This window comes from Tupaia chinensis, unplaced genomic scaffold (assembly GCF_000334495.1).
Source record: "Tupaia chinensis unplaced genomic scaffold, TupChi_1.0 Scaffold000355_1, whole genome shotgun sequence".
Classification (NCBI taxonomy): domain Eukaryota; kingdom Metazoa; phylum Chordata; class Mammalia; order Scandentia; family Tupaiidae; genus Tupaia; species Tupaia belangeri.
Window position 1 is genome coordinate 8505383 of NW_006159850.1, and position 23283 is coordinate 8528665.

General features: G+C 40.3%; 1 long non-coding RNA gene across 1 annotated transcript in view; it reads right to left on the bottom strand.

The window, feature by feature from the left end:
* The window catches only part of LOC102490627 (uncharacterized), a 139142-nt gene extending 119307 nt beyond the window's left edge, over nt 1–19835 (bottom strand). Inside the window, exons 1-2 of the long non-coding RNA XR_335187.1 lie at nt 19738–19835; nt 17468–17572 (exon numbers count right to left, since the gene is read on the bottom strand). This is a non-coding gene — a long non-coding RNA (uncharacterized LOC102490627). The remainder of the gene's footprint in view (nt 1–17467; nt 17573–19737) is intronic.
* Nucleotides 19836–23283: the final 3448 nt, after the last annotated feature.

Below are 23283 nucleotides of genomic sequence, written 5' to 3' on the forward strand. Positions count from 1 at the left end.
GACTGGATATTTTAGGCAAAGTCACAAGGTACTGACTTTTCTCTCCCCAGGACAGAATAAGGTGATGCTTTGTCAACCACCTGGCCAATTTTCTTCCTGTCGACAGTCGATCCTAGTGATATGGTCAGCAAAGTAGGCTGGGGCTTCTCTATGATCTACTTTGGCTCCTGGATTTCCCATACAGGCTGTCTCCATTGATCAGATATAATCGAATAATGGCTGGAATTCTGCTTCTCGATGGGCCCTATAGGCCATTTCTTTATGACATGACCAAATTGGACATAGCGCATTCAATTTGTTTTAATGGCCAACACAGATGCAATTAAGCGGATTGACTGTGCAGCAGTCCAAATTGTCCATTAAGAAGGTGGCCAAAATAACTGGACCAAACGCACATACCCACCCACCCCCATCCACTTATTTTAGGATGTCTAGACTTGGCCGTGCCTTTAATTTTCTTAAAACCTCTGCTAACTAGTTCTGTTTAATGTTTATGTTACAGCTCTCCTACATAAAACAAAGCAGGTTTGGAAAATAAAGAGGATTTCTTGGGACAGTCCTGAACTTTCTGATCTACGTGAGGTAATAGGAGGTAAGCACCTCATTTGTACTCTGAAGATTTACAAGGATATGAGAAATTAAATGCATTGGTACAGATTGCTACTAATACCCGTTTTATGAGGAGGGATTTATCTTCCCACATTAGTGGAATCCAAGGTTGCAATCTGTCTCCATAACATGTACTTGCATTTGAACAATTGACAATTGACTTCATCTGTTCCTGCTTTACTAATATAACCTGCAAAAGATAAGTACTCTTGCAGGAATTATAAAGCTGAAAAAGATACTCATTATATTATTGAATATAATTGATTCTCAAGTACCTGTGTATGGTTAGATATATGCATTGGTTTTCTTCACGCAACTATTAGAAATTGTCTAATAGGCTATCTTGTTTATTGGGTAGGGGTAGATTACGTCTGCTAAGATGTTTTCAACCAGAGGTTTAGCAATACAAGAATAGTTATTGCCAACATGATGAATGAAATCAACCTGAGCGATCCTCAGTTTTCATGTTGAGTCTATTCTAAGTTCCTGTTTTCTATTTCAATGGATGATTTTCCTTTATGTGTTTGTCATCAATAGTCATTTGCCAACGTCAAACAAGAGAGAACTCAAATAGAGTAAATAGCAAATAAATACAACTGAATTCCTTTTGAAGCAATACACTTCTCCCACCATTTGTCAAAGTGAATCATATCTTAAAGGGGCATCATAGCTTTGAACTTCCAAAACACAAAACACACTGTACTATAGTCTCATATCATTCTCCTGGACCCCTTCTAAGTAAAGCATGGTTATCACCACTTCACTGGTGATAGATAAACTGACATGGTTCTTAGTGGCAGGCCAAAGAACCAGGGCTGCTGGCTCAGAGTGTGGGTGTCTAGCAGGGATGCTGCATGCAGTGAAAGTCAGGAACGACCTGCAGTCACACTGACTCTCTATGCCAGAATATCTCATTACTTTAAAGGAAGACAGGATATCTCATCCAACTCATTCCCAGTGTCTCAGTGCCCCTGAGCCTAAGCAACTTTCTTAGAGGCAATATGGTATCATGCCTAAAAGTGAAATGTCTGAATTTCAACTCAGTCTTCGCCATTCACTAGTCATATTTCAACTTCTCCTTTTCCTGAAATATAAACTAAAGATAATGATAGTATCTACCTCATGGACTGTTTTACACTGTCTCTTGTTTGCAAGACCATACAGATTGCACCACAATGACTACCTAGTCATTCAGTTACTATTTGTTGAATGAATAAATGAGGAATAAACAAGATGAAAATGTCAAGTGCCCGGGATATCCTAATAAGTAGTCAATAAATGTTCAGTATCAGAACAGTATTGGTAATATTTTACAACAGACAAATGTATCCTTGGTTTTTTCATCTTTAAAATGGGTTAAACACAATTTCTCTCTTAGCATTGTTGCAGCTATTTTTTAAAAGTGTGTTCAAGGTGCTTAATATGGTATTTACTCTTGGTGTCACTGTGGTATTATTATTGTTATTTTAGAGCTCTGAGACCCCTCTAAGACTTTGCATAACTGAATAAAATGGAAAAGACTGTTAATACTCTCAGGTGCTGACCATATGTTGGGTGTTTCATGTGCTATATAACTAGCCTATGAAGAAAATATGCATGTTCCTATTTTATGGATCATGGAAAGTAAGGTTCAGATCTGTGCAAGGTCATGGCTGGTGGGACTTGGTGCTGTTCTGCTTTTCTCTGAAGTCTTTGTTTTTTTTTTTTTTTTTTTTTTTTTTTTTTTAACTACGTGTTACCTCAACCAACTAGTTGCTAATACCTTTCACCAACTTTAGAGCATATCATTCTCTAGGGATTCATTTAACAAGGACCTCTGAAGGTGGAGGACTGTGAAAGCACTCTTCTTGCTGTCTCCCATCAGGCTGAGGCTAAGAGAAGGACCTGTACAGACGCCTGGCATATAGCAGTTCAGGAAACAACTACTGAGTAACAAATGAACCCCTCCTCGAACAGAGAGAAGGTCAGAGATGCAATGTTCTCAGGATTGCCTCACCTGCTCTGACGCCCAGGAAAAACTTCAGATGTTCCATGAAAATTCAACCACTATGGACCTTTGTCATAAGACCATTACCATTAACACCTTTTAGAGTATATCTTTTCTTAAAGAATTATTTGCTTACTTTTATTTATTCATTAATTTATTTTCATTTGACCAGAGAAAGACACAGAGAGAGAGAGAGAGACAGGGAAAGTGAGGAAGCAAGCCACCAGGTGTCTGGGACTCAAACTGTGGTTGGCCATGTGTGAATGTCCAGCACCTTAACCACCACACCACCTGCTGGCCCCTAGAGTATAGTATATCTATCTATCTATATATATATATACATTTAAGTTTGGGTCACTGGGGAGAGATAGAGAAAGGGAAGTTAAGAAGTCACTACCCTGGGCTGATACAATCCCTTCTCTTCCGTTCCCTTCTTGGGATTTTGGACACACTAGTATATGCATCCAGCATGATTTTCAAGTCACCATGTCTGGGACTGAAAACGCAGTTCCCCTTGTGGGAGTCTAGCACCCTAACCACCATGCCATGTGCTGACCCTAACCATATATTTTCTCTAAATTTAGAGGTAAAGGTTAGTTTCATGGCCCTGAAATAATATTTGAGTACTGAAATTTATGAAGACATACAATAGTATAAAAAATTGAAATAAAATAAATACATAAATAAATAAATTTGTGTGGGAAAATGGAATTAAAGTACACATTTACTTTGGGGAATAGGTTTTTTTTATTTTTTAAAATTTTGTCATTAGGGCATGTATGCTTGACAGAGAGATGGGGGTTGGGTGAGAAAGCACCCCCAGTGGTTGGGCCATTCCGCAATTCCTTCTTGTCCTTTCTCCTTTTAGGATTTTGGACACTATGTACACCTGGCATGTTTTTCAAGTCACTAGATCCAGAACTCTAACCACACAGCCCACCGTGTAAGATCCAGCCACCACAACCACCACGCCAACAGCAGGCCCAGTTTTTTCGTGGTATGTATTTTCCATAAACTTTGTGAAGGCCCTTCACACTTCCCCTTGTGCCTATCATTCAGCTCTCCCACAGCCCATTCAACAGGTCCCCAGTCATCCTCATGTATAATCTTTGGCAAATTTAATAACACCTGTGAAATGTGAACCACCTCATCAAACCTTTCCTTTTCTTATGGTGACACAATTAGCCAGATGATGAAGCTTTTTAAAATGAAAGAAAACACTAAAAAAATATTGATTTTCTACACAGCCATAATGTTAAATGTATCATTCCAAACTGAAGCGAGGACCAATTTAGAAGAGATGCATAAATCTAAAACTATCTGAGAGCAATGACATTTTTCTTAAAAAGCCTAACAAAAAAATTATATATATGTGAAAGCTTGTCTGTCATTAAATTACTCCGTTTGGATTTCCACTAATAAAATATAAGAACTTGTTACTATATTAGGCAAGTCACTCCCATTATTAATTTGTTAGATAAATGGCTTCTATATCTTGGAACTTTAAATGAAATGGAATTCACTAATCCTAATTGCTTTGCCTTCTACCGGAATTTTTTCCCATTAGTTCAGCATGTTTTTTTTTTTTTTCTTTTTTTTCCTTTCTCTCTTTTCCACTTGAAGAGAAGAGCCCTCTTCAACTTAAAGCCTTAGGGTATACTTCATGGGTTTATTAATTATCAGGTATTCATTCAGAGGGGTTAATTAAGCAATAACTTTCTGTTGACTGCAGTATACAAAGAATAAAAGGCTTGACTTCTCCTGCTGATCAAGCACCAAGTGGCCGTTCCTTCATGTTCCTCCTGCAGTTTGCTGAAATAAAAATCTTTGTCCAGTTCCAGCCTTAGGTTGTAAGGCCGCTGAGAAGGCCAGTTAAAACCAGTTTGCATATACAACTCAAAAGTACCATGAGATCATCCAAAAAAGAAGGGACTCTTGCTTCTTAGAATTTTTCAGGGGAAATTTTGTGTCTAGAATCTTCTCTAAAAATCACCTTCTTTCTTTTTAGCTCACAGCTTAAACATGTACATTTTTCTTCCTTTCAGGCAGTTGCTCATGATGACTTCCTTTTTTGCTTTGGTCTTTAAAAGTTCCTGGAAGGGCCGGCAGGTGGTGCAATGGTTAAGGGTGCCAGATTTCCACATGGCCAACCACAGTTTGAGTCCAAGATCTGGTGACTTGGCTTGCTTTCTCACTTTCCCTCTCTCTCTCTTTCTCACTCTGTCACTCTCTGATCAAATAAAAATAAACAAAGGATACAATTCAATAAAATAATTCTTAAGAAAAGAAAAAGTCCCTAAAATTCTTTAGAAGAGAAGGTGAAGAATGCTTTTCTTTTCTCCCAAGTGATTTTGACAGAATTAAAATAAATCAACACAATAACTCCACAAACTGGACAAAGATGAAGGTAGCTTGCAAGCCGATCTTGGAACATGTATTGATAATTTTGACTTCAGTACATCTCCTCAACTGCATGCTCAATGTTTGCAGTTCCCTCAAATCAAACTATGATAGAAATATATCATAATTGCAGGTATGGTGGATTATTTGGCAGGTTGACCAACAGCAAGAGGAGAAAAAAGATCAGTATTCTCTAGTAAGGATATTAATTCAGCTTTTTGGAGGGAATAAAACAAAGTAATTTTTTTAACATTGTATGTCTCCATTTAATATATACTGACTGTCTGAACTCTATGGCAGAAACTGAAAGATTAGATTATATAGAGGCAGGGAAAATGGTTATGGATACTGGAGACAGGGTGGGAAGAGGGTGGGAGATGTAGGAGAGTGAGAGGAAAAGAATCAAGAAGAAAAATAGAGAGGCAAAACAAAGTAATTTTAAAGACAGGGTTTTGGCATGCTCTAGGACCGTCCTCTGAGAAGAGAAGGAAGAAAGGAGAACTCATGAAAAACCTATTCAACAGGGGCTTCCAATTCCACAGCTAATCTTACCTGAAAATTAGCTGCCAAGAGAAAAAAAATACAAAACTGCAACCCTGAGTCCCCAGTTCCATCTTCTCCTACACTCTCATCTTTCAGAATAACTCAAAAAAGGTGCCATCTTACCTGGGAGGACATATCGCACATAGGGTAGAGGTCACCACATGGAGTAGACATGATCTGCACAATGATTTGAGCCATGGCTCTGAGATTTACTAGCTCAGTGAACTCAGATTAGTTATTAAGCTCACCAAGCCTCATACACACACTCTCACTTGATCCATGCAACTATCCAATAACATAGATATTTTTCTAATCTTCGTGTGACAATGAGGAGATGGAAGAATGCAGAAGTTAAACAGATTATCCAAAGCTGCTCAGCTATCTGAGGTTGAAATTAGATTGAATAAAATGTGTACAAAATCCTTGGCACAGGATGGGTTGCATTAAGTGTCAGTGGTTGTTATCATTGATGCATCCTCCATGCCAGACTCGCCATCTTTTCTTTAGCTAAATATTTTCTAACATAAATAGGTATCTCCACAATGACTTTTCTCCCCTTAAAAAGGTAATGGAAATAAATCTAAGTTTTCTTGCTGAGAATTCTGTTCTTGCAACGCACACATACACTTCCTCACAAGTCTTTGTGCTATATAAATTTTTCAGAGTATCAAACACATAGAGACCCCATTCTCTGTGTATGGAGATGCATACACAGAGGACTGCATAAAATTATTGCAATACACACTCCTGAGAAAGGACATCATTGTACTCAGATTGGAGAATAAAAATACACATGCCATTGTGACTCTATTCCCCAAAGTAAAGTATGAAAAGACTGGAACTATAGTTGTACAGTGAAAAACCTGACAAACAATATTTCAGCCAGATGATTGAGGTCAACACCAACAACAGTAAATCATGTTGATAGTATATGTCTTTAAGATTGCTCTGATAAGAATAGATTTTTTACCTGTGTGGTCTTCCTCCCAACAGTCCATAAATGTAATATAATCCTAAGGAAATCACTGTAAAAAATACAACAGAGGGACATTCTATAAAATAACTGACCAGTCCCTCCTCAAAACTATTACTGTCATCAAAAATAAGGAAAGTTTGGTAATCTGCTGCAAACAGCAGGACCCTAAGGAGACAAGACACTTAAATGTCATGTGGTATCCTGGATGAGATCCTAGGACAGAAAAAGAACATTAGGTTAAAAAGAAAAAAATATATGAGAATGTGAATGAATTACAGATTTTAGTTAAAAATAATGTATTGCTATTAGTTTATTGGATGGTTATAAAGTCACCACACTAACACAACATATCCATAAGGAAAACTATGTAGGGAGCAGAAGAGAGGTGATATGTGACCTCCATACTAGCCGCTCTATTTTTATGTAAGTCTAAAACTATTCTTAAAGTCTATCAATAAAAATTATAAAAATGTTTAAGTAAATTTCTATAATGCATTAACACACAGAAGCATGCTTTACTAACTACATGGCAAGCTCCCACCACCAGGCTAAGGTGAAGGGGAATCCAGGCATTAAGATGAGTGTTCAGGAGGATAGTTTTTAGAGCAATTCTGGGCCTTTTCTGAAGAAGGGGTTCCATGGACCAGCAGTTGGTGTAATGGCTATGTCTCTGGACTCCCATGTAGTCGACCATGATTCGAGTCCTGGACCTGGTGGCTTAAACTCACGCCAGGCACGTGTGCATGTGTGCCCAAGATCCCGAGAGGAGAACGGAGGAGAAGAGATTGCAGCGTGGCCATCCCCTCTGGGGGTGATTTCTCACTTTCTATCTCTCTGTCTCTCTCTTGTCTGTCTGGCAAGCGCACATGCCCTATAGCAAAAACCTCTCCAAAAAAGAAAAAGAAAAAAAAAAAAAAAAGAAGAAGAGGTTCCTGTTAGGGTGACATCAGGGACTCAGGCACTCCATGACTTCTAGAGTCAATGTTTTCTCAAAGTCTGTGTCCTTCAGTCATCCCTCCCACTCCTAACCAGGCTGGAGAGGCTGAGAAAAGGGGCTTAACTTATTTATACATTGGAGTACCCTAAAAATACTTATTAAGTAGTAATGTTAACATTATTAAGCCTGTGCCAGACTTTATATTTAGAATAAGTGCCTGCCTTCAAGAAGCTTACAATCTTCCCTGAAGAAGAACAGGGAAGTAAACTTTCTACAAGGTGACACCAAAGTTCTTATCTATATGAAACATTAAGAGAATAATCGGTAAATGGTAGGAGGGGGGCTCTATGAATCCACATGAGAACTAAGAGAAAGGGTGTAGGCAGCTGAGGCTCATAAGAGGTTGGGTTGGTATACAGAACAGAGGTTCCTCTGATACCCCACAGCCCTCTCTCCAGTTGCCTTATCTCAGACCTTCTGGGGGAAAAAGCAAACCTAACTTCAGCATCAAGAGAACAAAAGAGAAGCAGTTGTGACCCAGAGACTATAAATGTTTTTCTTAAGCAACCACAAGGGACAGGCACTTTGGTGAGCGCACGTACCAGATGGCTGGGGCTTGTCAGCTGCTTCCAATCAAATCTTGCACCACTGAGCTGGTGCATCCCACACACTCAGCAAGATTCTGCTGAGCAACAGAAAAAAAACACACCCTTATTTGCTTTATACCTAGAAAGTGTGCTCTTGGGGGTTTGGAAGGCAGAATCCAAAACCAACAAGAAAGTATCAGGAGAAGGTAATGGAAAACTGAAGACAGCACCCTGTCCAGGGCCATGTGTTTTGTTTTAAGTTTATGGTGTTGGAGTAAAGGCAAGGAGAGGAACCAGTTCTACAAGTCCTTGTGGGTAGAGACAGGCAGGAAACGGGTGGAAGGGATGATGGGTGGAGCTGGTGGGGATAGATGAATGAGAATGAGAGAGCAAAAAAGAAATGAGGACAACCCAAGATATTTGCAAAGATCACAAGGTGCTACAATTTAATTTAATCTATTATGATTCATATTATTTTAAAAGTTAGAATTTTTCTACTTAATTTTAGATATGGGGTAAAAGACCATTCATTCATATAATATAAATGTCATATATATGAATTTACATGTAAAATATGCATATTCGTGTGTGTATATATCTGTGTAAAACTTTGGAGAACATACATACTATAATGGAAATTTAAAAATAAATCATTTCATACCCTTTCAAAACATAAATGAATTCTTTTTTTTTTTTTAAGTTTATTTATATCTTCTGTGAGCAAGAGAGACACACAGAGAAGGAGACAGACTATCAGGGGAGACATCATCTCAACAGGGTCTTAATGCTGCACCCACCCTCAGCTTCAGCCAGCTCTGGATCATCAGCACGTGGGAGTTGCGTGGACCTCTGGAGCGCTTTGGTAACAAACCTGGAACCTTCCCATGTGGTCAGCCTCTCAGAGTGGTGTGTTTTGCTGCTGAGCCACCATATGGCCCCTCGAATGGTTTCTTTTGACAGAAGTAACTGTTGGAAGAACTGTTTCTCAGGGAGAGTGCACAAGGTGTTGGGGTGGGTGCAGTGAGGAATGAGATAATTTTTTTAAAATATGGTTTTATATGATGCTGCTTGGTTTTAACACCTCCCTGTAAAAATATTGCTCCTGAATTTAACCTGAACCCCTGAACAGTACATTGGGTTTTGGACAGCAGAATGAAAAAACAAAATTCTAGGAGAGGCAAGTGGGCATTAGAAATGCCCTCTTTAACAAACTCTCCCTCTGAATCTGAACAATGAGTTTTTCAGCTTCTTCCTAGAAACAACATTTTTGAAAATGCACTGGAGCAATGCTTGCTGACTGGGACACCCCCAAATAGTGCATAAAATCTAACGAACCAGGAATTGCAAAAACACCCAAGTTTGCTGGAGACATTGTCACAAAAGTCTGCACACCTAGCTACAGACCTGTTCATACCTGCTTATCATTCCAAGATACAGAGCCGGCATATTTATTCCCAGGAGACACTTATGTAGAAGGAAAGACGAAAGCTTACCGTCGCACATTTTAGACAGCAGGTATAAGGGATCTAACTAAAGCTCAATAAAATGTTTAGTTTTTGTCTCATTCTCCTTTCCCCATAGCAAATCACATAAACAGGAAATGGAAGCCCAGGAATTCTCTTATAAATACAAAGAAAAATGTCATTTTAAGGGTTTCCTAGAGACCACTTATTCGATGCTCTCTGGTTCACACAGTGCTTTTAGTTGTGCTCCCTGGTCGTTACATCGGAGTTCTATCGGGGCAGTCAGGTGTGGAGAATGTAGGCGAGTTCTAGAGTCCTCAGATGAGGCCTCAGTCTTTCAGTGAGCCTTTCCCTAGAACTGCCACCTTCACAAATGTTTCTCAAGTTAAAATCTCCTAAATGATAAAGGAATAGTAGAATGATCTACAGTTGGGTTTTTCCCTACTCAGGTTTCTTGGTCTCAGAAAATTTCAGTCAGACTCTGGTGAAATAGCTTCTCTTGAGGGGAGACATTTTTAAGCAGACAAAAAAGAAATGAGGACAACCCAAGATATTTGCAAAGATCACAAGGTGCTACAATTTAATTTAATCTATTATGATTCATATTATTTTAAAAGTTAGAATTTTTCTACTTAATTTTAGATATGGGGTAAAAGACCATTCATTCATATAATATAAATGTCATATATATGAATTTACATGTAAAATATGCATATTCGTGTGTGTATATATCTGTGTAAAACTTTGGAGAACATACATACTATAATGGAAATTTAAAAATAAATCATTTCATACCCTTTCAAAACATAAATGAATTCTTTTTTTTTTTTAAGTTTATTTATATCTTCTGTGAGCAAGAGAGACACACAGAGAAGGAGACAGACTATCAGGGGAGACATCATCTCAACAGGGTCTTAATGCTGCACCCACCCTCAGCTTCAGCCAGCTCTGGATCATCAGCACGTGGGAGTTGCGTGGACCTCTGGAGCGCTTTGGTAACAAACCTGGAACCTTCCCATGTGGTCAGCCTCTCAGAGTGGTGTGTTTTGCTGCTGAGCCACCATATGGCCCCTCGAATGGTTTCTTTTGACAGAAGTAACTGTTGGAAGAACTGTTTCTCAGGGAGAGTGCACAAGGTGTTGGGGTGGGTGCAGTGAGGAATGAGATAATTTTTTTAAAATATGGTTTTATATGATGCTGCTTGGTTTTAACACCTCCCTGTAAAAATATTGCTCCTGAATTTAACCTGAACCCCTGAACAGTACATTGGGTTTTGGACAGCAGAATGAAAAAACAAAATTCTAGGAGAGGCAAGTGGGCATTAGAAATGCCCTCTTTAACAAACTCTCCCTCTGAATCTGAACAATGAGTTTTTCAGCTTCTTCCTAGAAACAACATTTTTGAAAATGCACTGGAGCAATGCTTGCTGACTGGGACACCCCCAAATAGTGCATAAAATCTAACGAACCAGGAATTGCAAAAACACCCAAGTTTGCTGGAGACATTGTCACAAAAGTCTGCACACCTAGCTACAGACCTGTTCATACCTGCTTATCATTCCAAGATACAGAGCCGGCATATTTATTCCCAGGAGACACTTATGTAGAAGGAAAGACGAAAGCTTACCGTCGCACATTTTAGACAGCAGGTATAAGGGATCTAACTAAAGCTCAATAAAATGTTTAGTTTTTGTCTCATTCTCCTTTCCCCATAGCAAATCACATAAACAGGAAATGGAAGCCCAGGAATTCTCTTATAAATACAAAGAAAAATGACCACTTAGTACCTCCTGCTATCCAATGCCTCTTCCCAATCCTGAGACAAAAACCTTCCAATATTCAATGTGCACATCTATACACTGGGACAAAATAATGGTTCACAGAACAGTGAGAGGTTGAGAGAGAGTCTTGCAAGACATCTGATGGCACTTGGGTTATCCCTGTGTGTGAGTTCCTCTTCCTGTCTTCTCTCTCAGTCCTCCCCTTTCCTGTCCTCTTTGTAGGCTGCACAAGCCTGATCTAGTGACACTATCCTTTTCATCAAACATAGTTTGGCAGCCTGTGAAACTGTTAATGTTGCATAATGGTGATGGAGAAAATTAAATCGCATTCATCTGAAATAAAATCAAAAGCTCAGAAATTATCTGGCAAAGAGAAACTTGATCAAAAAAAGTGCTTCTAATTTTTCATATTTCCCTCATATACAAGCAGCACCAAAAAGGATTTGAGTGCTGGATTTGGTGAGATTGGAAGTGCCTTAGTGGTGGAACAAAAGTATAAATGCTGAACCTTCCGGGAAAGAGGAGGAACAAAGGGAAGAAGGAAAGTACTGCTCTTTCCTAGGGTTGGGATGGAATGCTGCCTGCTGATCCAGCCAGCTTCTCCTTGCCCAGAGGTGACTGAAATTTCTGTATTCTTGCAGCCAATGGTTAATGGTTAGAAATCCAGCCATGAACTGTGGTCAGCAAGCTATAATTTTCCCTCAAAGATGGGCCCGTTGTGTAGAGATTTTGTTTGTTTGTTTATTTGTTTTAACTCTGATGAGTCACTAAAAATTATCATGGAGCTCATTATTGACAAGGGTAGCTAAGTGTTTCCAAATCAGGATTTCAATGGATTTTGCTGCCATTACATGTGAGCTTTCTCTGAGAAAGAATAAAAATGATGAAAAAGGCCAAGATGCAAATATACTATTCTGTTTATTTTATTCAGTCAAGACTTCTTCCAGTCATTTAAGCCAGCCAAAAGCATTTAAAATATTACAGAGTCTCAATGTATCTACATTATTATTCATCACTGGGTTCCAATCCTCTTTACTAAAGTGTTCCATAGTATAACAGATGACCAATAAATATGAAATATTAGATAAAAGACCGACTGCATAAAGGAATGAAAGAATTAATAGTAGTTGGTTTCAGGGTTCTAGTTCTCTCATTTTCTGTTCAAACTACCACTCAAAACTCTATTTCCTAGAAAATGTGGGAGTTATACTAGGTGAGCCTGGTTTTAGGAGACCTCTAAGCTGACTCTGGTTTCTCTCCCACGTTATCTTCTTAAATAATCTGTCAGAGTACTCACTCCTTTACCCCTACAGAGTACATGTAAGTGTTTCCAAATCTTCCTGACCGTGACAAACACCTGGAATGCTTAGCAAACACACCGCTTCCCAAGTCCTGTCTATGGATTTCAACTTCAATTGCACATTAGATTTAACTGGGGAGCTCTTAAAACTCCTGATGACCAAGCTTTCTCCCAGACCAATTCCATCAGAAATGTGGAGTATGGGATCCAAGCATCAGTAGTTTTAAGGTTCCCCAGGTGGTTCTCGGGTTCAGCCAAGTCTAAGTACCACTGTAGAGGTTATGATTCAGTGGGTCTGCTCTGGGACCCTAAAGACGGTATGTGTCACAAAGTGATTCTTATCATCATGGAGCGATTTTGGAAATCCTGGGCTATAGGCCAAGTGCAAGATGAAACACTGTTTCTGAAAGGCAGGTAAATTTCTCATGAGACTGGTCAGTCAAACTCACTCTCCTTAGGGGCTTACCAGTGCAACAGCAGAACCCATCACATTTGACCAATCACGTTTTCTCACCTAGAATATTGGAAGGGAAGACACTGGGTGGCGGATGGTGGCATTCTTTGTAAGAACATGTAAAAACATGCACAGTGCTTTCATAATTAGCATTTTTCAGAATATGCACTTTTGGGGGGACAGAAGGTAGCGTAGTGTTTGTGGCATTGGACTTCCACATGGCTGACTATGGCTTGAGTCCTGGAGCAGGCATCTTGAAAACTCACACCAGGCTCATGAACATGCATGCCCAAAATCTCAAGAGAAAAATGGGGAAAAAAGGGATTACAGTGTGGCTATACCCTGAGGGGGGTGATTTCTCATGTTCTCTCTGTCTCTCTCTTTGTCTCTGGTGAGCACATGCACCTATGGCAAAAAAAAAAAAAATCTCTCTAAAAAAATAAATAAAACATTAAAAAAAGAATTTGCACTTTTTTTTCCTTTTTGGAGACGTTTTTGCTATACGGCGCATGCGCTCTCCAGACAGACAGAGAGAGACAGAGAGACAGAAAGCGAGAAATCACCCACCATGGGGGATGGCTACGCCGCAATCCCTTCTCCTCCATTTTCCTCTCAGGATCTTGGGCACGCACACACATGCACCTGACGTGAGTTTAAGCTGCCGGGTTCGGGACTCGAATGGCGGTCATCTACGTGGGAGTCCAGTGACATAGCCATTACGCTAACTGCTGGTCCCAAGAATTTGCACTTTTTGAGAAGTCCTTATACATTTACTTTGAGTTGGACTTCATTCACATACTACATTGTATTTGAGATACATCCATGTTATTTCATGCATCTAAAATATGTTTCCTTTTATTGCTGAGTTGTACGTATTTCATTGAGACATCATAAATTTATCTATATACCAGTGGGATGACACTTGGGTAGTTTCCATTTTCTGGAAGTTACAAATAAATGCACTATAAAGATTTGTATTCAGGTTTTTGTGTGAAAAGCATATTTCATCCTACGTGGGTAAACATTCAGAAAGAAAATTACTGGGTCCTATATAACTAAATATTTAATTTTATAAGAAAATGTCAAATTACTTCCCCAAATGGCTAACATTACCATTTTGTATTCCCATCAGCAATGGATGAGAATGCCAGTCATTCTCATTCTTATCAGCACTTGGAATTGCCAATTTGATTTTTGTTTTGCTTTGTTTTTAGTTTTCTATAGGGTGAGTGTACTCACCAGAGAGGGGAGAAAGAGAGAGAAAGTGAGAAATCACACACCTCCCCCCCCCCAGTAGATGGCCATGTCACAATCCCTTCTTCTCCATTCTTCTCTCAGGATTTTGGGCACACACATACATGTGCCCAGTATAATTTTCAAGCCATTGGGTTGGTCATGTGGGATCCAGCCACCTTAACTTCCACATCATCTGCTGGCCTTATCCAGCTTAATTTCTAAAACTTATTTCATTGGGTTTTAATTGAATTTCCCAAATGACTAATGATGTTAAACATATTTTCATGTCCTTATTTATCATCTCCACATCTTCCTTGATGAAGTGTATATTCAAATATTTTTTCTATTTTTATTATTTTGTTTTCTTATTATTGAGCTTTGAGGATCCTTTATAAACCCTTAATGGCAATCCTTCATCAGATAAGTGTTTTGCAAATATTCTCTCACAATTTGTGGCTGACTTCTTTGTTTCAGATACTGTATCTTCTGAAGGACAAACATTTATAATTTTTATGACATCCAATTTATTAATTTTTAAAAAGTGGATGGTGCTTGTTGTTTTGTATCTAAGAAATTTGCCCAACCTAAGATTTTCTCTAGTCTTTCTGGAGAAATGTCTATGTTTAAATTTTACACATAAGTCTAGGATCCATTTTGAGCTCATTTTTTAATATTGTGCAGGTATGGATCAATATTTATTTATTTTGTATAGAAATGGATGTCTAATTATTCTGCATAATTTGTTGAAGAGATTATCTTCATTGTTGAATGATTATATATATCTATTTTTTATAAATTGTTAGTAGTTGCCCTAGAGTTTAAAACAGCCCTTTTTAATTTATTGCAACCAGCTACACATAACATTTTAACCCTGCATGTAAAACAGTGAAAGAATCTTACTACAGTAAAATTCCACTTCTTCTAGATAAGCCCTGTGTTCTTGGGTCTCAAGAGCAGGGCTTTCTGGGTAATGCCACTCCTCTTTCTCATGGCAGCACAACTCTGCCTTTGGATCCATAGTGAGTCTTGTGTGAGTAGTTTCATTTCTCCTCTGAAGCTATAGAAGATCCTCTTGGTACTGGTGTAGGATACAGATTTCATAACTCTTATTGCCTTCCCTCGGTAGAGAAAGAGTTTAGCTTTCACTCCTTGCTGCCAAGTCTTTTTTTTTTTTAATTCATTTACTTTTATTTTTAAAGAATTATTTATTTATTTCCATTTGTTATTATTTTTTAATTTGACCAGACAGAGACAGAGAGAGAGAGAGGAAGGGAAAGTGAGAAAGCAAGTAACCAGGTCCAGGACTTGAACCACAGTAGGCCATGTGGGAATCCAGTATCTTTAACCACCATGCCACCTGCTGGCCCCAGCTGCCAAGTCTTAATGAATCCCCCCAAGTCTTCTGGACTCTCTGAGAAGCTTAAGGACGTTGTTCCATAGGAAAAAGGTCTAGATTGGGTTCTTGCCTTCCCACCAGGCAACTGCTCCCCTCCTTCAGCCCTGCACCACAAAGGGAGGCTCTCTCTGCTCTCTCACTCACCCTCAGTCTACTTAGTGAGCATCTGGTCAAGGTTCATGTGGAAAACTCAGGAGTGAGTGAGAGCTTTCATTGTGTTTTTGCCTCCCAGAGGATTCATACTCTTGTTAAAAATTTAAGGATGGCTCTTGGTACCATTTCTTCCTGAGGCCTGTAATAGAGGAATCTGTGTTTCCATCTCATATCTTCTTGGAGAGGCTTGTCTTCACTTGGAAATGAATCTGCTGGGTTGCCCTGAAACCCAATTCTCTCATGAACTCAAGAAAACTTATGACTTTGTAGTTCATCAGGCTTTTTGCTTATTGTTTGGTTAGGAACAATATTCTTTCTGATTTTCTACACCCAATGGGTAAGTAAAGCTCCCTTTTCACCAAAAAGAAAAAAAAATAAAATAAAATAAAATAAAAAATTAAAAAAAAAATTGAGCTTCCAACAAATACTATCTTCTGTCTCATACACACTTGTAGATTATATCAGCAGGCTGCTCAATGTCTGCCAGTCATTCAAACAACTAATTTGATTAAGCCTACCTTTCAGAATGATATCTTCAAATATTGATTGAAAAAACCACATAAACTACTTATTGATAGACACACAAATCTAATTTTTGATAATGTCCTCTACTACATTTCTAGGCAGTTTGAATTTAATGATTTTGTGTCTTTACTTGGTAAAATAATTTAGTACTTGTGTTTTTAGGATTACCTTAAGAGATGACCACAAAGCAAGTGGCCTAAAACAACAGAAATTTATTCTCTCCTACTTCTAGAGACCAGCAGTCTAAAATCCAGGAGGAGGCAGAGTTGGTTGCATTTGGAGACTCCTGTGGGAGAGTATAATCTAGGGCTCTCTCCTGGCTTCTGGTGGTTGGTCACAATCATCGGTGTTCTGTAGCTCCTTGGTGCATCACTCCAACCTCTGCCTCCATCTTGGCATCCTCTGTCTGTATATGTTCTCTTGTTCTTTTATAAGAACAACTCTCATTGACTTTAGATCCTAAATTCAGGATCATCTCAGCTTGAAAGACTTAATTACATCTGTAAAGGTCCTTTTTCCAAATAAAGTCATTCTTCCAAGATCTGAGGTTAGGTTGTAGACCTATACCTTTCTTTTTCCATTTTTTTTTAAAGAGAGAGTTTTTTTTTTTTTTTTTTGTTTTTGTTTTGTTTTTGTTTTTGTTTTTGCTATAGAACACATGTGCTCACCAGAAAGACAGGGAGACAGAAAACAAGAGGATGGTCACACCACAATCCTTTCTCCTCTATCCTCCTCTTGGGATCTTGGGCATGCACACACACATGCCCAGAGTGAGTTTCAAGCTGCCAGGTCTGGGACTTGAACCACGGACAATTACATGGGAGTGCGGTGATGTAACCATTATGCCATATGCTGGTCCCAGGACCTAACCTTTCTTGAGGTCCCATAGTATGTCAGACTATCTTTACCAGGTTACATACCTTGTATGGTTTTATAATCCTTAGCTTTTAGCTCCCACTGAGTCACCTGCACTCAGTGGGCAAAAGCTGGGGGAGGCATTGATCATTGTGATGGTTGCCCAGTATTTGCCAGTTTCATTTAGAATCAAAAGGTTTAATCAGTGAAATAATTTGCTGATCATTTTCATTTTTCTGAAATATAAAGCAAATCACTAGACTTACCTTTTAGCGGCACTAAGACATTTAGTCACCATCAAATGAACTTTTAAGTTGTTCTGCCATTTCGCAGTGAAAGGGCACCTCACCACCATAAAGCCCAGAAAAAAACTGAAACAAAACCAAGTCAAGAGTAATTAATGACCCAAAGTGAGCTTAATGATGACCAAACAGTCAACTTCTGTTGGCAGGAGCAGACTCATTTCTTTAGTCTATGCTATCATTAAAATGAGCCTCCGTGGAGCCATAACTATTGGAATGGCTTAATTTTGCCACTCGGGGATTAGAACTGAGATCATATCTTGGCTAATACGTTTAAAAGATGAGGAATATTAAGCAAGTTACTCCATGACTCCGTGCCTTGCTTTCTCCCATCTGTTAAATGGAAATAAAACTACCTACGTTTTTTCAATGTTGTCCTGAAGATCTGATTATTTAAGGTGATGTAGGCAAGGCAGGGGCAAATACCAAGTACTGATAAATAATGTTAACCTTCCTCTTTGATCCCATGTTGTTATCCATCAAATCAATATCCTCTCCCCCACATAAGCTAATTATATAATACATCATGCTCTCTTTCTCTTTATACAGAAATAAATGCAAGAAAGGGTTCTGGAATGGAAATCAGGAGAAGTGAATTCTAACCCAAATGTCATCACCACCCAGCTGTGTAACCTGCAGTAACTCAGCTGACTTTTCTAGGCCTTAGTTTCCTTAAGCACCAAATAAAATGCCCTAAAGTCACCAGCCATCTCCTGAGTCCCGTACAACCCCCACAGCGCATGATTTGCACCTTGATTGGTAAAGTGTGAGGGAAACATTCAGACCTTCCTCTCATTTCAGACTTTCACGCCATTCACTGAGATCTCTGCACAGAGAATAAAATCAGCACAATTCAGAGAGTAAAAAATGAGGCTTATCTTTGCCAGAAAAAAAGGCCCAGATTTGGGGGGGGGAGGTGAAACAGACACAAGAATATGTGGCTTTTTATGGTCTTTGCAGTGGAAAGAGGATTCACGGCTTGTCCTATCCCAGAGCACCTGGCAGCACCCCAAATTCACTCTCACACCATCCAGTGTTTAGAGCCACTGTGAAACCTCCGAAGTATGTATTTCATAAAAGTAGGCCCGTTCAAATCCCCTGCAATGTCTCCAAGAGAAAGAATAGAGTCAATAATCAGGCTGTGTCTGTGTGTTGTAAATTCCCCAGTCCCCTATTCCCTCTCTGGGCTCTCTCATGCACGTGCGAGTGTGCACACAGGCACACATAAACACAGCCATAAATATATACGCTCCCACTTAATAGACTGGGGTTTCAAATTACAGTTACAGAGTAATAAACCTGACTATCAGCAGGGTGTGTGCAGGACTCAAAGTGTGTGTGTGTGTGTGTGAGAGAGAGAGAGAGAGAGAATGTACAAGCTTCCCCCTTTACTTGAGGTCCTAGAGTCTCAAAACGTAAATTCTTTTGGGATATTTAAATAAGCTGTCTTTGGAAGGTCAGCTACATAGTTTGCCGGCCCTGTGAAAAATGAAAACATGGGGCTCTTTCTTCAGACCTTACTAAGCATTTCCAAACAGCAACAATAGAGCGTGAACCAAGTGTGAGACCTTGTAAGTTCAGGGCCCTGTGCATTTTGCTGTGCACACACCAGTGATGCTGGCCTGTCTTGCTAACAAAATAGAGCAATAGAGTCTGGATCCGATTTTTGCAACATGCACCATCTCTTCAGAGTATATCCTACTGAAATGTGCTTTGTAGAGGTGAGAGGCATGAGGAAACAGGGTATCTCTGGAATTAGCCTGCCTTGGGTTTGAATCCTGCTGCACCTTGTACTCATAGAAGGCTTTGGACACATGCCATCATCACTTTGAACTTCAATGTCCCATCTATTAAATGGAGCCTAGGCAACCTATTTGCAGGAATTACAAGGATTAAATGCAGTAAGGCATATAAAACTCCGAGGACAAAGCCTGGCACAAATATAATAGGCGTTCAAGCTGCCCTTCCTTCGGGCACAGATCTTGCAGATGTGTTCAAACAAAGACACACTATATATTAAAAGTGAAGCTACTGTAATTGAGGACCGAGTGAGATTAGGAAACCTGACATACCATTTTTAATCTACCCGTTCTTTAACCGCTTTCACCTTTTTTTTTTTTTTCCTGTAAACTTTTTTTACACTCTTTTATCTCTAATGAGGTTTCATCCTTGAGTGGGAAGAGATGACCTTTTGAAAAGGCCCTCCCTTAGCGTCAGAATTTGGAGACTTTTACCTGTATGAGCCGGAAGCGGAGACAAAACTCGAGGCGAAATGGGGAGGAAAGGGAGAGAAAGAAAGTAAAGTTAGCGCTGGAGTTTGACGAGTCCCTGCTCTGTTTTCTTGGCTGGTACAGCAAGATTTTTGGCAGGCAAGTGCCTGGAGAGGGGACGGCGTCTCCGCGGCCTCTATTGGTCCACCCGCCGCAGTTGCTACGTGTATGGGCCAATGGCGCGCGAGGGCGTGTGGGCTCCGCCCCTTCTCGGGCAGATTGCGGAACCCTAAGAACTCGCGGAGGCTGCTCCTCTCTCTCGCTGGCTTCTCTTTTTCTTTTCCTTTGCTTTTTCCTTTTTCTTATTTTTCTTTTCCTCTTCCTCTTTTTCTTCTTCTTTCTCTTTCTTTTCTTTTTTTCTTTTTCTTTTTTTAATTTTGTTTTGTTTTGTTTTTAAGGCGAGTCTAGGGCTGAGCCTGGGCGCCCCTGAGGCTGGCGCCTCCCTGGGCCGCGCCTTCCCGGGAGGGGATGGGCTTGTGGAATGGTTCACCTGTCAGACTCCTCCCTTGCCTCCCTGGGCTCCCTTTCCCTCCAGGCCTGGCACCTGCCTGAAGGTATAGGGCGGAGCACGCAGGGTTTTGGGGCTTGTTTTTTTGTTGTTGTTGTTGTTGTTATTGTTTGTTTTGTTTTGTTCTGTTTTGTTTTCTGTGTGCAAGTATGTGTCTTATAGCTTAATAACTTTCAACTCAGTGAACTCTCGTGAGAGTGCCTGCTTCTACTCTTGCCTCCCTAACTGGCCTGTCTTAGACTTCCAAACTCAGGGCACTACACCCCACCCTTTACACACACACACACACACACGTGCGTGCACGCTGGTTCCAGAGCATTGGCACTAAAGGACACAGTTTACTTGCGAAGCAGGGCCTTGGCTTAGAAAATGAAACTCCCAGGAGGAAAGGAGACATGTACTACCACAGGCTTTGGAGTAATAACAAGGCTATTTACAATAATATCGTTTCCCATGGGCTGACTTTACCAGGCACTCTGCTGAGCAATTGGCCACACTTCATCCTCTTTCAGCCTTGTTATATAAATGGGTAAACCGAGGCACAGGGCAGTGACTTTGCTCCAGATGGCAGGGAAGAAACAGAACTCAAACCTCAATCCTCTGGCTCCACTTTCTTCTCTGTGTTGTTGCAAAGCTCTGCCTTGTGAGCAGGTTCCTAAGTCACCCATCCAGAAAATCCCTATGGCCCATGCTACCCCCCTGGGCCCCCTCCAACCCTGGACACAGCCAGGGAGTCTAAGGATGAGCAAGTTTTTCACCCCATGCCCTATTCTGCTCCATTACTAGTTTTCACAATTTCCCATTGTGTGAATCTTCCTCGAAAATCCAGGAGTTGTAAAAAAGATGTTTATTCTGCCTGCTTTGAACAAAGTCTTGTCTTCATCCTGCAAGACACGTCACCCAAGCTGCTTCCAACCCAGCTAGGCTGAGAACTAGAGTTTGGAGGGGAATAAGACCCTGACCCATGGCCCGTGAAGGACGGTTGTCTGGCAAATGCTGCAAGTCTGTGGAGGCATTTCTCTAACTGAAGGACTGGAGGTAAACTCAAGCACATACTGAGAATCACTACATTCTAATTTTGGGAAGACCTCCCCAGTTTGGCACTTGTGGCAAAGTGTGTGTATTTTTTCCCATAAAGCTTTCCTTTTCTCAAAGCTCCACCTTCCGATTCAGCTTGTTATGGCCGCCCTTGGTCAATTCGGCCTGTAAGAATGTGCCTCTACAGGTGAGGACACCAAAGCGCAGACCCAGGGCGCATCTGGACCATGGTCATATGATCACACAGTGACACAGTGGGCGTCCCAGCACTGGACACAGATTCCATCACCTCATCTTTGCTGTCTTGTTAGCGTCTCTGCTGACTGTAAGCTTATGGCGTACAAGTGATCAGCTTAAAACAAGAAATGCTGCTTTTCAAAGCATAGGAACTGGAAATGTCCAAGAAAAAAATGTAAATTTATTCTGTTTTTTGTTTGCAAACTGCTAAGAAGTGGCTCCTCAGCTAGAGTAAGAGTGAATGATGGAGAAGCCTCTGCTGGCATGGGATATCTCTGCCTGGCAGATATCTACCTGTGCCCACTCCCCACTCCCACCCTCACCCCCAGCACTTGCTCTGAAAGTGTTGCTAGAGGAATGCGTGCCTGTACTCAGTCTGCTGTTGTCTAATAGCCTCAGCAAAAAGGCTTTAACCAGCCTTCACTCTGCCCTTCCCAGCAGGAGGTGACTTGGACATACCCACCTCCTACCCTAGCACAGAGGAAGCCTAAGGGATGTTTCTCCTTGGATGACTTAAAGGAGATGCATTTGAACTTCCACCCAGGACAGTTTAACTCAGCCTGTGAGAGCCTTTCCAGCTCCACCCATCCCCAGAGACTCACTCGGTCCCAGAAAGATAGTACTGTCTCCTTTCCTTAAATCCTTCTAGCTTAAAAAGCCTAGCCAAAACTCTGCTTATAATCTTTTGCCATAAAGTTTATCTTCTAAAACTTTTCTTTAAAACCTATGGAAAATAAAAATTGGGATTGGATTGGAGCAAAGCAGATTATTGTGTTTGTAGAGGCTGATATAATTGCTGGCTGTTTTCCCTAGGATCCCACTGTAGCTCTTTAGGCAGCCCTGAATTTTAAAGAATGTTTACAAAGCAGCTTTCTTTCTGAACACTAACCTAAATCCCTCTTGTTGCAACCTCTGCTCCCTCCTGGGCTTTGCCCAGAGCAGTGAAACGCCTAGGTTTGTCACTCCTGCTTTCAGTATCTGTTTGGCCAACATCCTTGCAAGCATTCTTTTCCTCTCCTGCAGATATTCCTGTGAAGTACGCTCTGTCTCTGTGCTCGGCACTGAGATGTGGGGAGTGGACACAGACAAGGTTCTGACCCTTATGCTTACAGTCCAGTAGGAAAAATGCTATTACCTAAACCATCCCAAATCCAAACTTATACTGTCATCCATAGTACAAAGGAGATACATGTTTGTCTCACAGTGACAGAGTTTAAGAAAGGGAGTTAAAAATCACCTGAAGCAATAAAAATGGGCTTCATGGAGGAAGAGACCTTTGATATGAAGTCTCATGATGGACAATAAGGGTGGATAAGAAGAAGAGCCAATTGGGCAAATGTCCTCATCTGGGCCTGGCATCCACATGTGCTCTGAGAGCAGTTAACAGCATCTGCTCAGTCCAATCCACTTTCCATGGATGGGAAATTACTTTTTATTGGGACTGGTAAAAGTTAGCATCTCTAAGAACATTGGTCTTTCTCCTGAGACAAGAAATTGGGACCATATGTTTAGGCTTGGTCTTGCTAGGTGGGTGCACAGCTCACCAAAGGGATAAAATCAACACATTTTTCACTGCTTCCATAGTCAGGGAGTGGGAACATTGGAGTCCTACCGATTTTGCCTTGGCACAGGGTAGCTTATATTATTAAGAAATGTTCAACTTTCAGTGCCCCTGAACTGAAAGAGTTCAAATTCAAACACAACAAAGATCTATTAAGTGCTGACTA